Below are 18,439 nucleotides of genomic sequence, written 5' to 3'. Positions count from 1 at the left end.
AATTCCTTTTATTGCCAAGTAGTATTCCTCTGTATGGATATACCACAGTTGTTTTATCTATTCACTGGTTGATGGACGTTTGAACATTTTTGACAATTATAAACAAAGCTGCTAAGAACATTTCCATACTAGTCTTAGTATGAACTTAAGTTGCTGTATCCTTTGGATAAACACCTAGCAGTGGGATTGCTGTGTCATATGGTTATTATACATTTAACTTTATAAGACACTGTTCAACCATTTCCCTAATATGGATTTGAAAGTTAACACTTACTATAAGAACATACTTTATAAACTCTAGTGTTATACTACTGTAATGTATTAATAAACATTGCATTTTAAAATCTTTCAAACTACAATTTCTCAATAAACTTTTATCTACTAACAAGAATATCTCATTTTTCTAAGCCTCTGCCAAGGCTTCTGGGCTACAGTGTACCAATTGAACTAAAACTTAAATTTGACTGGTTCTGCTACCTTGTTCATTGACACATTCTATGCCTACCTTGAAAAACTGGTAGGACAAAATTTCCTTTGTACTGCTTATTTTAAAATATATTATTTAGGAAATATTCACTATAAAATTGCCTACTGGGGGAATCAATATTGACAAATATAAAAGCTTTCTTACAGTTATTTCAGTTCTGGCTTGTTTGTATTATGCTTTAAATAGCTTTTTCTTTCTTTTCTATATCTTACCTACTTTCAAAAGGATTTGAAGTGCTTACAGAGTTAACTAGTGTAATACAGAAAAAATATTATAAAAATAGAACAATATGATTTGAGAGGAATTAGGAAATACTATTCTTTAAGAAGTTGCAAAGTATATCTTATCAGCTCTTTCATTTCAACAATAGCTGTGAATTTAAGTAACTTCTGTGTGTTAATTTGCTAGGGCTGCATAACAAAGTACCACAGACTGTCTAACTTAAACAATAGAAATATGTTTTGAGAAATTCTCACTTGATTGTGGGGACTGGTAATCTGAGATCTAGGGATCAGCAGTGTTGTTTTCTTCTGAGATCTCTCTCCTTGGCTTATGGATGGTCATTTTCTCCCTGTGTGTTCACATGGTCTTCCCTCTCTACCTGTCTGTATCCTAATTTCGTCTACGATAAGACATGAGTCATATGAGATTACGGTCCACCCTAATGACCTCATTTTGACATAATTACCCATTTAAAGACTCTATCTTCAAATACAGTCACTTTCTGAGGTTTTCGGGGTTAGAACTTGAACATATGGATTTTAGTAAGGCATAATTCAGCCCATTAACATCCTAATTTAAATTTTGGATAAATCATAATGCATTTTTCAGTCTTCTGAGATGTTGTTGGCTACCCCCTCAACTACTCTTTCTAACTGTATCATTCCCATCTGGAGGGAGTAGAGAGGTAGCTTAGCAAAAAAGCATGAACATTGATTTTGGAATTAGGTGAAACATGTTTTTCATGACAATGTTCGTCTTGAAGAATACCTGTGAGGATTAAATGAAATAATGCATGCAAATCATCCAATACAGTGTATGGCTCTTGGAAGGTGTCATACAAATATTTTGTCTCTTCTTATTGTGGACATAGTTTCTTTTTCTTAGTTAGGTGTCACCAGTAGACCCTGGGTCTGGTGGTACTGTTGACTCAATTCCTAAGAGTAATTTTCAAGATCTGGTCTTTACTAGCCAGTCTCTGTCTCACTGCTTATCCTTACCAAGGGCTAGTTCTTGACTTGCCTATTCTTAGAATTTTAGATCTTTGCTCTCTAGCTTGTTTGATTCTCTCTCAACCTCCTGCAACCATTATAGACTCCATTCAAAACCAAGCCTGCTTTCCTGTCTTAATTTTTGCCATGCCCTTCTTCTTACCTCTGTTATTCAGAGAGTTACTTCAGCATATTTTGTGGCCATGCATCCGATGCTCCCAAGTGAATTAAGTGTGCAATATTATTTTCAGCTGCTTCTCTAAAGTTGTCTAATCTCCAACCCATAATGTTACTTTCTTCTCTATGAACCTTCAGTTGGTATACTTATCATTCTTATATAACGTTATATTTCTGCAGCATTTCCCCAGCCTCCTTAATCTTGGAAATATGTGTGAGTACACACACACACACACATACAAAGCAACAACAATATAAACATAGAATCAAAAGACAGACGTTTATAGATAAATGGCAGATAATTTTTTTCTGGCTTTTTCTGGGACTCACTTGATGACAACTGGTGATGTGACTGAGATATACTGCTTGAGATTTGAACAGACTGTAAGGTGCACTATCAATAATAATTGGTGAAAACTCGTATGACTACAGTTTGTCTTGCAGACCAGTTGGTGCCTAAAACACACAGGTATTGATATTTTTGGTCATCTCTATTTTTATTGCTAAATTAGTTTCTTTATGCCTCCTAGTAGAGTAAGCTGCTCCAAAGTATATGATTTCTCATATTCTGGTGTCCTCTGACTACATCACTATTTCTAAGACCTCTAATTACGGCAGGGGTCCCCAACTGCCGGGCCGTGGACGGGTACTGGTCCGTGGCCTGTTAGGAACCGGGCTGCACAGCAGGAGGTAAGCAGCGGGCGAGCGAGTGAAGCTTCATCTGACGATCCCCATCGCTCACATTACCATCAGAACCATCGCTCACATTAATGCCTGAACCATCTCTCCTCTCCCCCGCCCTCCGTGGAAAAATTGTCTTTCACGAAACCAGTCCCTGGTGCCAAAAATGTTGGGGACCATTGAATTATGGAATCTTCTCTCACCATTTTATTTTTAATATTGATAAAGGGTTGCATGTCCATATAACAATGCAAAAAACAGTGGCTTTTTATATTTTTGGAAAATTCTGTAATCCGTGTGACCAACATAAGGCCCATGTTCTTGAATGATAATTTGTAATGATCCAGTAGATATCTAATATAGTTTCTTAAGTAGCAGATAATTTAAATTATAGGTATCGTTTTTTGTTGAAAGGTTTTTGGTTAATAGTAGTAAAAGGCTTTCCTGTCCCCATGCCCTGAGTAAATAAGAGGAATTACTTTTATTGAAATGTACTTTTGGTTAGGACAAGAATTATTAAAATAACGACAACAAAGAAAGGGCTTCTGATTATGAGAATGCAATGATTTCTACTTCTCTCTGATTTATCTGTGTATGTATGTATGTATCTATCATCTATCTAACTTAGTTTTATTGAGATATAATTGGCATACGACACTGTATAAGTTTAAGGTGTGCAGTATAATGACTTGACTTACATGTATTGCAAAATCATTATTATGACTTTTTTTTCCTTGTGAAGAGAACTTTCAGGTTTACTCTTTTAGTAACTTTCAAATATACCATACAGCATTGTAAACTTTAGTCATCATGTTGTATATTACATCTCCCAACACCCCACACCCACCTCTCATAACTGAAAATCTAATCCTGTTTTCTATTATTGTTTTTTTTTCTTATATTTCACATGTAAGATCACCTGACATTTGTCTTTCTCTCTATGACTTATTTCACTTAACATAATGCCTTCAAGGTCCATTCACGTTGTTGCAGATATTTTTTTCATGGCTGAAGAGTATTCCATTATATATATAAATATATATGTATTTATTTGTTTATTTATATTTCATTTTCTTTATTCATTTCTCTATCAATGGACATGTATGTTGTTTCCACATCTTGGTTAATGGAAATAATGATGCAATGCACATGGGGGTGAACAAATCTCTTCAGCATAGTGATTTGGTTTTCTTTTTGATATATACCTGTAAGTGGAATTACTGAATTATACGTTAGTTTTATTTTTAGTTTTTGAGATACCACCATTCTTTTTTTCTCTAGTGGCTGTACCAATTTATACTCACATTCATAGTCACAAGGGTTCCCTTTTCTCTGCATCCTTGCCAGTATTTGTTATCTCATCTTCTTGATGATAGTCATTATAATAGGCATGAGGTGATATGTCATTATGGTTTTGATTTGCATTTCCCCAATTATTAGTGACGTCAAACACCTTTCCGTGTGCCTGTTGGAAATTGGAGTATCTTCTTTATAAAAATATCTGTTCAGGCTCTTTGCCCAATTTTTAATTAGAAGATAATGATGATGATGATTGCTACTGAGTTATATGTGTCCTTTATATATTTTCGATTTTAATCTCTTATCAAATATATGATTTGCAATTATTTTATCCCATTTGTAGGTTGGCTTTCATTTTGTTGATTGTTTATTTTGCTGAACAGAAGCTTTTTAGTTTTATCTAGTTCCCCTTGTTGAATTTTTTACTTTGTTGCTTGTGCTTTATGTGTCATATCCAAAAAATCATTGCCAAAACCCATGACAAGAAGTTTTTTCATATGTTTTCTTCTAAGAGTTTTATGGTTTTCAGTCTTACATTTAAGTCCTTAATCCATTTTGAGTTAATTTTTGTGAGTGGTGTAAGGTAGGGTCTAGTTTCATTCTTTTATATTTGAATATCCAATTATCTTAACACTATTTATTAAATAAACCATTTTTTCTCCATTGAGTATTCTTGGCACCCTTGTCAAGTCTTAGGTGACTGTATATGCATGGGTTTATTACTGCGCTCCTGATTCTGTTCCATTGGTCTATTTGTCTGTTTTTATGCCAGCGCAACACTGTTTTGATAACAATAGCTTCATAATATGGCTTGAAATCAGAAAGTGTGGTGCCTCCTGCTTTGTTCTTTCTTAAAATTGCTTCATATATTTGGTATCCAAATACTCTGTGGTTTCATTCAAGTTTTAAGATTGTTTTATCTACTTCTGTAAAAAATGCCATTTGAATCATGGTAGGGGTGACATTAAATCTACAGATAGCTTGGGGTAATATGGATATTTTTGCGATATTAATTTTCTCCAATCCATGAACATGTTTTATTTTTCCATTTATTTGTGTCTTTTTCAATTTCTTTAATCAATGTCTTTAGTTTTCAGTGTAGAGACCCTTCACCTCCTTGGTTAAATATATTCCTAAGTATTTAATTGTTTTTGATGCTATTGAAATGGGAATGATTTTTAATTTCTTCTTAAAAAAATTCATTGTTTTTGTATTGAAATGCTACTGATTTTTGTATGTTAATTTTGTACCCTGTAACTTTGCTGAATTTGTTGATCACATCTAACAGTTTTCTGGTGGAGTCTTTAGAATTTTCTGCATAAAAATTAATGTCATTGCAGATAGAGACAATTTCACTTCTCCCTTTCTAATTCTGATATATTTTATTTCTTTTTCTTGCCCAGTTGGTCTGTCTAGGATTTCCACTACTATGTTGTGTAGGAGTGGAGAGAGTGGGCATCCTTGGCTTTTTCCTGATCTAAAGGAAAAGATTTTATTTTCACCATTGAGTATGATGTTAGCTGAGGGCTGGTCATATATGGTCTTTTCTTCTTCATTGGGAGATTTTTTAAATTGAAGTACAGTTGATTTACAATATTGTATTAGTTTCATGTGTACAGCAAAATAATTAGGTTTTTCTTTTCCATTATAGTTTATTACAAGATACTGAATATATTTCCCTGTGCTATAGAGTAAATCTTTGTTGTTTACCTATTATATATATAGTAGTGTGCATCAGTTAATCCCACATGCCCAAGTTATCCCTCCCCCTATTTTCTCTGGTAACCATAAGTTTGTTTTCTATGTCTGTAAGTCTGTTTTGTAAATAAGTTCATTTGTATTAATTTTTAGGTTCCATATATGAGTGATATCATATAACACTTGTCTTCCTCTGTCAGACTTACCTCACTTAGTATGATAAACTCTAGCTCCAAACATATTGCTGTGAATAGCATTATTTCATATTTCAGTCTTTTTTATGGCTGGGTAATATTCCATTGTGTGTGTGTGTGTGTGTGTGTGTGTGTGTGTGTGTGTGTGTATATATATATATATATATATATATATATATATATACACACACACCGCCATCTTCCTTATCCACTCATCTGTTGATAGACACTTAGGTTGCTTCCGTGTCTTGCCTATTGTAAATAGTGCTGCTATGAACATTGGGGTGCATGTATTTTTTGGGATTAGAGCTTTTATCTTTTACAGACATATGCCCAGGAGTGGGATTGCTGGATCATATGGTAACTCTATTTTTAGTATTTTGAGGCACTTCTTTACTGTTTTCCATGTTGGATGCACCAATTTACATTCCCACCAACAGTGTAGGAGGGTTCCCTTTTCTCCACACCCTATCCAGCATTCATTATTTGTAGACTTTTTGAAGATGGCCATTCTGACTGGTGTGATGTGATACCACAGTATAGTTTTGATTTGCATTTCTCTAATAATTAGGAATCATGGGCATCTTTTCATATGCCTGCTGGCCATCTGTATGTCTTCTTTGGAGACATGTCTATTTAGATCTTCTGCCCATTTTTTTTTTATTGGTTTGCTTGTTTTTTTGTTATTGAGCTGTGTGAGCTGTTTGGGTATTTTGGAAATTAAGCCCTTCTTTGTTGGGTTCATTGTTTGCAAGTATTTAATCCCAGTCTGTAGGTTGTCTTTTCATTTTGTTTATTGTTTCATTTGTTGTGCAAAAACATAAGTTTGATTAGGTCCCATTTGTTTATTTTTGCTTTTATTTCTATTGCCTTGGAAGACTGACCTAAGAAAACATTGGTATGATTTCTGTTTTGCCTATATTCTCTTCTAGGAATTATATGGTGTCATGTCTTATATTTAAGTCTCTAAGCCATTTTAAGCTTATTATGTGTATGGTGTGCAGGAGTGTTCTTACTTCATTGATTTATATGTGGCTGTCCAGCTTTCCCACCACCACTTGCTAAAGAGACTGTCTTTTCCCCATTGTATATTCTTGCCTCCTTTGTTGAAGATCATTTGACTATAGGTGTGTGGGCTTATTTCTGGGCTCTCTATTCTGTTCCATTGATTTATCTGTCTGTTTTTGTTCCAATACCATGCTGTTTTTATTTTTTAATTTTTAAATTTATTTTATTTATTTATTTTTGGCTGCATTGGGTCTTTGTTGCAGCAAGCAGGGGCTACTCTTCATTGTGTTGGCTTCTCTTGTTGCAGAGCATGGGCTCTAAGCACACAGGCATCAGTAGTTGTGGCTCGAGAGCTCTAGAGCACAGGCTCAGTAGTTGTGGCTTGCGGGCTTAGTTGCTCTGTGGCATGTGGGATCTTCCTGGACCAGGTATTGAACTCATGTCCCCTGCATTGGCAGGTGGATTCTTAACCACTGCACCACCAGGGAAGCCCACCATGCTGTTTTGACTACTGTAGTTTTGTAGTGTTTTCTGATGTCTGGAAGGGTTATGTCTCCAGCTTTGTTCTTTTTCCTCAGGATTGCTTTGGTAATTCTGGGTCTTTTCTGGTTTCATATACATTTTAGGATTATTTGCTCTAGTTCTGTGAAAAATGTTATGGGTAATTTGACAGGGATCACATTAAATCTGTAGATTGCTTTGGGTAGTATGGCCATTTTAACAATATTAATTCTTCCAATCCAAGAGCATGGAATATCTTTACATTTCTTTGAATAACCTTCTATTTCCTTTATAAAAGTTTTATAGTACTCAGCCTATGTCTTTCACCTCATTGGTTAGGTTCACTCCTAGGCATTTTATTTAATTTATGTATTTTTTTTTACTTTCTCTTTCTGATATTTCACTGTTAGTGTAAAGAAATGTTATATATTTCTGTGTATTAATCTTGTTTCCTGCTACTTTGCTAATTCATTTATCAGTTTTTATAGATTTTGTGTGGAGTCTTTAGACTTTTCTATATATAATATCATGTCATCTGAATATAAGGACAATTTTACTTCTTCCTTTCCAATATGGATACTTTTTATTTATTTTACTTGTCTGATTGCTATGTCTAGGACTTCCAATATTATGTTGAATAGAAGTGGTGAGAGTGGGCATTCTTGTCCTGTTCCTGATTTTAGAGTAAAATCTTTCAGCTTTTCACCATTGAGTATTATGTTGGCTGTGGGTTTGTCATAAATGACTTTTGTTATGTTGAGATGTGTTCCCTCTATACCCAATTTGGCAAGAGTTTTTATTATGAATGGATATTGAATTTTGTCAAATGCTTTTTCTGCATCTATTGAGATGATCATGTGGTTTTTGTCTTTTCTTTTGTTGATGTGGTGTATCACATGGTTTGATTTGCATATGTTGAACCATCTTTGTGACCCTGGAATGAATCCAAATTGATCATGGTGTATGATCCTTTTTATGTATTGTTGGATTCAGTATGATAATATTTTGTTGAGAATTTGTACATCTGTCTTCATCAAAGATATTGGCCTGTAATTTTCTTTTTTGGTAGTGTCTTTGGTTTTCATGTCAGAGTGATGGTTGCTTCACAGAATGACTTTGGGAGTGTTCAGTACTCTTCAATCTTTTTGAAGAGTTTGAGAAGGATAGGTATAAATTCTTCTTTGTATGTTTGATAGACTTGCTGGAATATTTTTGATTACTGATTCAATCCAAGCTAGTATTTGGTTTCTTCAGTTTTTCTATTTCTTTCTGACTTAGTCTTGGTGGGTTGAATGATTCTACGATTTTATCCATTTCTCACAGGTTGTCCAGTTTGGTGGTGTATAACTGTTCATAGTAGTCTTTTATGATCCTTCAATTTTCTGTGATATGTTATGTTATTTCCTCTTTCTAATTTTCTTGATTTGAATCCTGTTTTTTCTGGTTAGTCTAGCTAAAATAATTTCAATTTTATTTATCATTTCAAATAACCAACTCTGTTTTGTTAATTTTTTTCTATTGTTTTCCTCTTCTCTATTTCATTTATTACTGCTGCTATCTTTATTATTTCATTCTTTCTGCTGCTTTGGGTTTGGTTCATTTTTCTCTTTCTGTTTCCTTGAAGTGTAAAGTTATGTTGTGCATTTTAAATCTCCCTGTTTTCTTGATATGTAGCTAAAAACTTCCTTCTTAGAACTGTTTTTGCTGCATCACATACCTTTTGATGTGTTGTGCTTCCCTTATTATTTGTATCAAGATACTTTTTTCTTTTCCCTTTAGTTCTTCTTTGACTCCATGGTTTTTCATGTATTCATTTTCTCCTTTAATTGATTTCTGGTTTCATACCATTGTGGTTGGAAAAGGTACTTGTTATTACTTAAATGTTAAATTTGCTAAGACTTATTTTGTGGTCTAACATATGCTCTATCCTAGAAAACGTTTGATATGTGTTCACGAACAATGTGTATTCTGCTGTTGTCAGATCAAATGTTCTGTGTATGTCTGTTGGAGCCATTTGGCCTATAGTGTTGTTCAAAACCACCCCTTTCTTATTAATTCTCTGTCTGGATGATCTATCCATTGTTAAGAGTGGGGTATTAACATCACCAACAGTTTTTTGTTGATGTTTATTTCTCCTCTTAGTTCTGTTACTGTATGTTTTATGTATTTAGGTGCTCTGATATTGAGTGTTTTAATATTTACAATTGTTATATCTTCTTGATGGATTGACCTCTTTATCATTATATAATAACCTTTTTCCTTTATACCATTTTTAGTTTAATGTCGTTTGGTCTGATACAAATATAACTAGCTCTGCCGTTTTTTTGGGAGGGGGTTACCATTTGCTTGAAATATATTTTTTCATCCCTTTACACTCAGTCTATGTGTGTCTTTAAGGTTCAAGGGACTCTCATAGGCAGCATATCATTGGATCTTTTTTAAAATTCCACTTAGCTATTCTATGTCTTTTGATTGGAAAATTTAATCCATTTATGATTAATCTAATTATTGATAGTAAGGACTTGCTATTGACATTTTGTTAATTGTTTTCTGACAGTTTTGTAGATCATTGTTTTTCTCTTCTTATCTGCTGTCTTCTTTTTTGATTTGATGACTTTTGACATCAATAATCTTTGACTTTTTTTATTATGTTCTTTTGTGTAACTACTGCAGGTTTTTTTCTTGTGTTTACCATGAGGCTTACATATCTTAAAAATGTCTTAAAATTGTAACACCCTATTTTAAAATGATAACTTTGACAGCATTTCTAAACTTTATACTTTTGTTTCTCCTTTCCCTCAAATGTTAGGTTACTGAAGTTATAGTTTACATATTTATCTTATTTTGTAACCAATAGCAGATTATTGTAGTTATGGTTATTTTTAGTACATTTGTTTTTAAGTTTTTAATATAAAATTAAATGAATCATGCACTACCATTACCATAGGAGATAATCTGACTTTGACTATATATTTACCATTTCCAGTAAGTTTTATACTACCTTCATATGTTTTTATCATGTTAATTAACATCCTTTTACTTCCACTCAAAGAACTCTCTTTAACATGTCTTATAAGGTAGGTAGGTCTACTGTTGATGACCTCCCTCTTCTATTTTTTGTTTGGGAATGTCTATTTCTCCTTTAGTTTTGAACTACAGTTTTGCCAGGTATAGTATTCTGGGTTGACAGTTTTGTTTTTTCTTTTCAATATTTTGAATATATCATCCCATTCTCTCTGACCTGAAACATTTGTTTTGAGAAATCCACTGATGGTCTTATGGGGTTTCCCTTGTATTCATTTTTTTCTCTTTTTTCATGCCACTTTCAAAATTGTTTTTTGTCTTTGACTTCTGAAAATTTTATTATAGTGTGCCTCTATATAGCCTTATTTTGTTTTAACTTATTTGGGGTGTTTGGGCCTCATAGATATGGATGTCCATTTTTCTCTCCTGGTTTGGGAAGTTTTCCACCATTATTGCTTTAAATATACTTTCTGTTCCTTTCTCTTTATCTTCTCCTTTGGAATTCCCATAAGGTGGATATTGTTTCTTTTGATCATGTCTCATAAGTCCTGAAGGCTTTCTTCACTCTTTTTAATTCTTTTTCTTTTTGAGCCTCCAACTGCATATTTTCAAATGCCCTGTCTTCTAGGACACTGATTCTTTCTTATGCATGGTCTAGTCTGCTTTTGAAGCTCTCTATTGAATTATTCAGTTCACTTGTATTTTTCAGCTCTAGGATTTTTTTTTTGACAGTTTCTATTTCTTTGTTGAACTTATCATTTTATTCATGTATTATATTCCTAATTTTGTTTAGTCGTATATTTGTAGTTCACAAAACTCCTTTAAGAGGATTATTTTATATTCTTTGTCTGATAGTTTATAGATCTTCATTTCTTTTGGGTCAGTTATTGGAGTTTTATTAGTTTCCTTTGGTGGCATGATACTTACCTGATTTTTTGTGATCCTTGATTCCTTATGTTTGTATTTGTGCATTTCTGTAAGCAGTCTCATCTTCCAGACTTTACAGGTTTGCTTTTGCACTGACAGTTCTTCACCAGTTCACTTAGTGTGGAGTTCTGTACAGGTCAGCTGGTAGTGTCGTTGAGTGGACGAAGCTTACTATTAAGGCATATTTTTGGGCAAGGCTGCATAATGAGCTCTGAGGTTGGGCAGATTTGTGCTGCTGGCTGAGAACTGTTGGCTAGGACTGCTGGCTTTATTCCCTGCACAAATAAGTTTAGAAGATGGGCTCCACAGTTGCCTGTGTTCTCTGGTCAAGCTTCCTAGATGGTTTGGACTGAGTACTATATTCATAAGTAGACAAGACTATGACTTAGATTTCCTGCCCTGGCAGGGAAGCAGAATGGGCTCCAAGGCCTGCATGGCTCATTGTTTGGTGATCCAAATTGGTCAAGAATGTGCATTGCATTCCCTGGCCAGACAGGTCCACCAGTTTTGTTCTGAAGATGGGGAAATCCATGTGATCTGCTCTCTGTTCATATGGGACTGTAAGCAGGGCTGTGTGGTGGGCTCCACAGCTTCCACAGTGATCTGGTTAGTTTCCCTGGTCAAGCAGACTGATAACTGGATTCAACAGTGAGCAGGGCTACAAATTAGTTTCCCTGCCCAGGAAGGTGCCCATGTATGCCCCAAGTCTGGAATGACTCTTGTTTGGTGATAAAATGTGGCAGAACTATACACCTAGATCCCTAGTCTGACAGGCCACTGTCCTAGCTCTACAGATGGGTAGGCTCACTAGCTAGGCTCTCTGCTTAAGTACTGTTGTAAGTGAAGTTGCAGGATGAGCTATACAAATTTCCAGAAATTCTGGTTAGATTTCCTGGTCAGGGCTGGCTGGACCTTGTATTCAGCTTTGGGTAGGGCTATAAATTAGCTTTCCTGCTTGGGTGGGGCTGCAGAAAAAGCCATAGGGCTTGCATGGCTCTTTGGAAATCAAATTCAACAGAACTGTGTGCTAAGCTCCTTGGACATACAGGACCTCTGTCTTGGCTCTGTATATACAGATCTGTTTGCTGGGCTCTTTGGTCAAGTGCTGCTGAATCTGGGCAGCAAGATGGGATACTGAGATTCCAGGGAGCTCCATTTAGGTTTCCTGGTTGGCAGGGTCAGAGGCTGTATTCAGCAGCAGACAAGACTACAGATTAGCCTCCCTGCCTAGGGAGGACCACAAAATAGGCCCCAAGGATAGCAAGACTCTTGTTTCAAGAGCTAATCAGGCAAAACTGCACCAAACTCTCTGGCCATATAGGATTGCTGGCTTGGCTCTGCAGATAGGCAAAGCTGCTGGCCAGGCTCTAAAGCAGTTCCCATGTTCTCAGTACAGGCTTCTTGAACATGTGGGCCAGGAGGTTCCCTCAGCAATGGGCAGGCCTGTGAATTAGCTCCTCTAGCAAGGCACAGTGTTAGAACTAGTTTTAGGCCAGCAAGACTCTTTGTTTGTGGTCTTGACTTAAGCAGTACTGCAATCCAAGTTCTCTAGTCAAATGGGACCACTGGCTTTGCTCTTTAGACAGTCAGCACTGCCTGCTGAATTCTCCACTCAACTGTGCTGGGCTAATCAACCTCACAAGATTTCCAACCAGGCTTCTTTCTTGAACAGGGCTGGAAGCTACACTTAACAGTGATTGGGGTTATGACTTAGCTCTCCTGCTTTGGCAGAGGGGCAGACCAGGTTCCAGGCCCAAAAACCCTCTTTGTTTGTGGTCCCATATCAAGCAGGCCTGCATCCTGCTGAGTTCTTTGGTCAGACTGGGCTACCATTTTTGTTTTGCAGATGAGCAAATCCACTTGGTTTGGACTTCTACTTGTGTGCTGAAGCTAGAAATTCAGTCTGCCAAGGTCTGAGAGCTGGTTGCTACAAGCCACCTGCCTGCTTCTCCATCACAGTCCAGTTCTCAATGGTCAAGCTCCATAGATTCCCCCACAATCCCCATTAGGCAAGTCCAGAATGACTCTCTTCAGAAACAACCCACAATGCTTGGGGATGTCTACCCTGGGCTCTCTTTTTCCCACTGGAGGAAAAGTAGTTCTGCCCTGGATTAGGCGAGGAGCAGTGTGGTCAAAGTGTAGCCATTCCTCTTACCCTTCTAACACAGCCCACCTGTGTTTTATATATATATATATATATATATATATATTCAGAACTAAGCAGACTCATTTTTCCCGTCTAGACACAGTTTAAGAGAAAGATGTAAGTGGGCTAATAAAGTGGGATTTTGTAAATTTTTTATTTATTTTTAATTAATTTTTTACTGAAGTATAGTTGATTTATAATGTTATATTAGTTTCTGCTGTACAGCAAAGTGAATCAGTTATACGTATACATATATACACTCTTTTTTACATTCTATTCCCATATAGGTCACTACAGAGTATTGAGTAGAGTTACTTGAGCTATACAGTAGATTCTTATTAGTTATCTATTTTACAATGTCACTACAAATGACATCATTTTGTCCTTTTTTACGGCTGAGTAATATTCCATTATATATAATACCACATTTCTTTTTAAAAAATTTATTTTATATTATAGTTGATTTACAATCCACAATATATTTTTTAAAAACTCTTATGCAACTTAATAGAAAAGCAAACAAACAACCCAGTTAAAAAATGGGGAGAGGCTCTGAATAGACATTTTTCCAAAGAAGACTTACAAATGACCAACAGGCACAAAAAAATGTGCTCAACATCACTAATTATCAGGGAAATGCAAATCAAATCTACAATAAAATATCACCTCACACCTGTAAGAATGGCTATTACCAAAAAGCAAGAAATAACAAGTGTTGGCAAGGATGTGGAGAAAAGGGCACCCTTATGTACTGCTAGAGGGAATGTAAATTAGTGTAGCCACTATGGAAAATAGTATGGAGGTTCCTCAAAAAATTAAAACTAGAACTACCATATAACCCAGCAGTTCCACTTCTTGGTATTTATCCAAAGGAAACAAAATCACTATCTTGAAAATATACCTGCACTCCCGTGTTCAATGCCACATTATTTACAATAGCCAAGACATGAAAACAACAAGGGTTCATCAAGAGATTAATGGATTTTTAAAAAATGTGGCATATATACAATAAAATATTATTCAGTCATAAAAGAAGGAAATCCTGCCATTTGTGACAACATGGATGTATCTTGAGGACATTATACTAAGTGAAGTCAGACAGAGAAAGACAAATACCAACACTGTATGATCTCATTTGTATGTGAAATCTAAAAAAAAAAAAAAAAAGTCAAAAACAAAAATATAAAACTGAAGCCATAGATACAAGAGAACAGATTGATGGTTGCCAGAAACAAGTGGGTGAAATGGGTAAAGGTGGTCAAAAGCTGCAATTTTCCAATAATAAAATAAATAAGTCATGGAGATATAATGTACAACATGGTGAGTATAGTTAGTAATACTGTATTACATACTTGAAAGTTGCTAAGAGAGTTTTTTTTTAACCAGTCATCTTTTATTGGGTGTTAATTTTCCGTTAGGATATGAAAGGATTCAGGGGTGCCCGGCAAAGGTCATGGTCAAGAATGCAGAGTGCACCCTCTTCAGTGGTACTCACGTGGCTGCTCATGTTCAAGTTCCTTGTAAGAACAGCAGTAGTTGAAAATCACATAAGCTGCCAGCACCATAGAAAGCCCAGCGATGCTCCCTTTCTTCACATTGAAATACTTGTTGTAATACCAGTAATAACCTCTTTGAAACGTTCCAGCAATGCCTTTAGGGATGAAACCCCACATTATTATCCAGCTAGGCAGCTCCTTTAATTTGACATCCAGGAGCTTCTTCTCCTTCAGTGGTACAACTGATGTCATCTTAGAATCCTGTCTGTCTGCTCCAACATGAACTCTTCCATGTTGAGCAAGGTTTGAGGCATAACTAAAGGCCTTCCCACATTCTTCATCTTCATAGGGTTTCTCACCACTATGAATTCTCTGATGCAAAAAAAGAGATGAATTTTTCCAGATATAAATGTCTTTCTATCACTGATTATTTTATAACTTGAATCCAAATCTGTAATCCAGCTTCTTGTCTCTTCTTTCACAACCATTCAGTGTTCTTCTCCTTGCTCCAGTAACACAATTATGTCTGGCTCATAAATGGAATGGCCCACTAAGACCAAATTACTATTGTTCTCCATCATGACATCATAGTAAAACTTCTTCTGAACAGGATCAAGAAATTCCCACGCATGCTGAAAGAACTCTATGGCCACATCTCTGAAAGTTATTGCTTCATAGGCCATGGTTTTAGACGTGCAAGAGCTGATCAGTCCTCAGGGTTTATTTACCAGAAAAAAAAACAGAGTCCAGAAAACCCAGACCTGAGATTGGGCAGCTTGGTCTGTTGTGAGCACATCTTCCTTCTCCCATGTCTAACTTCAAGACTGAAAAGAGGTGATATCATACCAAGGAGAAACTCTTTTGTGACTGTCCCTCATGGGCTGTGCACAGTCATTTCTGCAGCGACTTACACGGGTTTCTCACTTGGATGGTTGCTACTCACAAGCAGTTTGCAACAAGGAGCCTGGAAAAAGGCCCAAGGTGGAAGTTACCTCGTCAGTTGTGGTCTATACCACATTTCTTTATCCATTCCTCCATCGATGGACATTTAGGTTGCTTCCATGTCCTGGCTTTCATAAATAGTACTGCAGTGAATATTGGAGAACATGTATCTTTTCGAATTATGGTTTTCTCCAGTTATATGCCCAGGAATATGATTGCTGGATCATATGGTAGCTCTATTTTTAGTTTTTTAAGGAACCCCCATACTGTTCTTCATAGTGGCTGTAACAATTGACATTCCCACCAACCTTTTAGGAGGGTTCCCTTTTCTCCACACCCTCTCCAGCATTTATTGTTTGTAGATTTTTTGATGATGGCCATTCTGACTGGTGTGAGGTGATGCCTCATTGTAGTTTTGATTTGCATTTCTCTAATAATTAGTGATGTTGAGAATCTTTTCATGTGTTTGTTGGCCATCTGTATGTCTTCTTTGGAGAAATGTCTATTTAGGTCTTCTACCCAGTTTTTGATTGGGTTGTTTGTTTTTTTGATGTTGAGCTGAATGAGCTGTTTGTATATTTGGGAGATTAATCACTTGTCAGTTGTTATGTTTGTAAATATTTTCTCCCAATCTGTGGGTTGTCTTTTCATTCTGTTTATGGTTTCCTTTGTTGTGCAAAAGCTTTTAAGTTTAATTAGGCCCCGTTTGTTTATTGTTTTTATTTTCATTACTCTAGGAGGGGGATCAAAAAAGATCTTTCTGCAATTTAGGTCAGAGAGTGTTCTGCCTATGTTTTCCTTGAAGAGTTTTATAGTATCCAGTCTTACATTTAGATCTTTAATCCATTTTGAGTTTATTTTTGTTTATGGTGTTAGAGAATATTCTAATTTTATTTTATTACATGCAGCTGTCAGGTTTTCCCAGTAACACGTATTGAAGAGAGTGTCTTTTCTCCACTGTATACTCTTGCTTCCTTTCCATAGATTAGGTGACCATAGGTGCATGGGTTTATTTCTGGACTTTCTATCCTGTTCCACTTATCTATATTTCTATTTTTGTGCCAGTACCATGCTGTTTTGATGATTAAAGCTTTGTAGAATAGTCTGAAGTCAGGGAGACTGGTTCCTCCACCTCTGTTTTTCTTTCTCAAAATTGCTTTGGCTCTTCGGTGTCTTTTGTGCTTCTCTACAAATTGTAAAAATTTTTGATCTATTTCTGTAGAAGAATGCTATTGGTAATTTGACAGGGATTGCATTGAATCTGTAGACTACTTTGGGTTGTATAGTCACTGTCACATTATTGATTCTTCCAATCCAAGAACATGGTATATCTCTCCATCTGTTTGTGTCATCTTTGATTTCTTTCATCAGTATCTTGTAGTTTTCTGAGTACAGGTCTTTTGCTTCCTTAGGTAGGTTTATTCCTAGGTATTTTATTCTTTTTAATGTGATGGTAAATGGGATTGTTTCCTTAATTTCTTTTTCTGATTTTTCGTTGTTAGTGTATAGAAATGCAACCAATTTCTGTATATTAATTTTGTGTCCTGCAACTTTACCAAATTTATTGATGAGCTCTAGTAGTTTTCTGTTAGCATCTTTAGGATTTTCTATGTATAGTATCATGTCATCTGCAAACAGTGACAGTTTTACTTCTTTTTTCCAATTTGGATTTCTTTTATTTCTTTTTCTTCTCTGATTGCTAAGGCTAGGACTTCCAAAACTATGTTGCATAAAAATGGTAAGAGCAGACATCCTTTTCTTGTTCCTGATCTTAGAGGAGATTCTTTCTGTTTTTCACCATTGAGAATGAAGTTTGCTGTGGATTTGTCATATATGGCCTTTATTATGTTGAGGTATGTCCCGTCTATGCCCACTTTCTGGAGAGTTTTTATCATAAGTGCTGTTGAATTTTGTCAAAAGCTTTTTCTGCATCTATTGAGATGATCATATAATTTTTATTATTCAGTTTGTTAATGTGATATATCACATTGATTGATTTACATATATTGAAGAATCCTTGCATCCCTGGGATAAATCCCACTTGATCATGCTGTATGATCCTTTGAATGTGTTTTTGGGTTCAGTTTCCTAGTATTTTTTTGAGGATTTTTGTGTCTATGCTCATCAGTGATATTGGTCTAGAATTTTCTTTTTTTTGACATCTTTGTCTGCTTTTGGTATCAGGGTGATGGTGGCTTTGTAGAATGAGCTGTGGAGTGTTTCTTCCTCTGCATTATTTTGGAATAGTTTCAGAAGGATAGGTGTTAACTCTTCTCTAAATCTTTGATATAATTTGTCTGTGAAGTCATCTGGTCCTGGACTTTTGTTTGTTGGAAGTTTTTAAATCACAGTTTCAATTTCAGTACTGGTGACTGGTCTGTTCATGTTTTCTATTTCTTCCTGGTTCAGTCTTGGAAGGTTGTACCTCTCTAAGAACTTGTCCATTTATTGTAGGTTGTCCATTTTATTGGTGTATAGTTGCTTGTAGTAGTCTCTTAGATTCCTTTGTATTTCTGTGGTGTCCATTGTAACTTCTACTTTTTCATTTCTAATTTTATTGATTTGAGCCCTCTTTTTTTCTTGAAAAAGCTAGAGGCAACTCAAATATCCATTGAGAGATGAATAGATAAACAAACTTTAATATACAC

The 18,439-nt window shown here is 35.5% G+C and overlaps 1 pseudogene across 1 annotated transcript in view; it reads right to left on the bottom strand.

Annotated features, from left to right (window-relative positions):
• Nucleotides 1-5,938: 5,938 nt before the first annotated feature.
• The window catches only part of LOC309653111 (ATP synthase subunit f, mitochondrial pseudogene), a 112,459-nt pseudogene continuing 99,958 nt past the window's right edge, over nucleotides 5,939-18,439 (bottom strand). Inside the window, exon 3 of the transcript XR_014268769.1 lies at nucleotides 5,939-16,219. The product of XR_014268769.1 is annotated as an ATP synthase subunit f, mitochondrial pseudogene (transcript). The remainder of the gene's footprint in view (nucleotides 16,220-18,439) is intronic.

This window comes from Balaenoptera physalus (assembly GCF_965194825.1).
Source record: "Balaenoptera physalus genome assembly, chromosome: X".
NCBI classification, from domain to species: Eukaryota; Metazoa; Chordata; class Mammalia; order Artiodactyla; family Balaenopteridae; genus Balaenoptera; species Balaenoptera physalus.
This window is presented reverse-complemented; position numbering and strand designations above follow the sequence as displayed.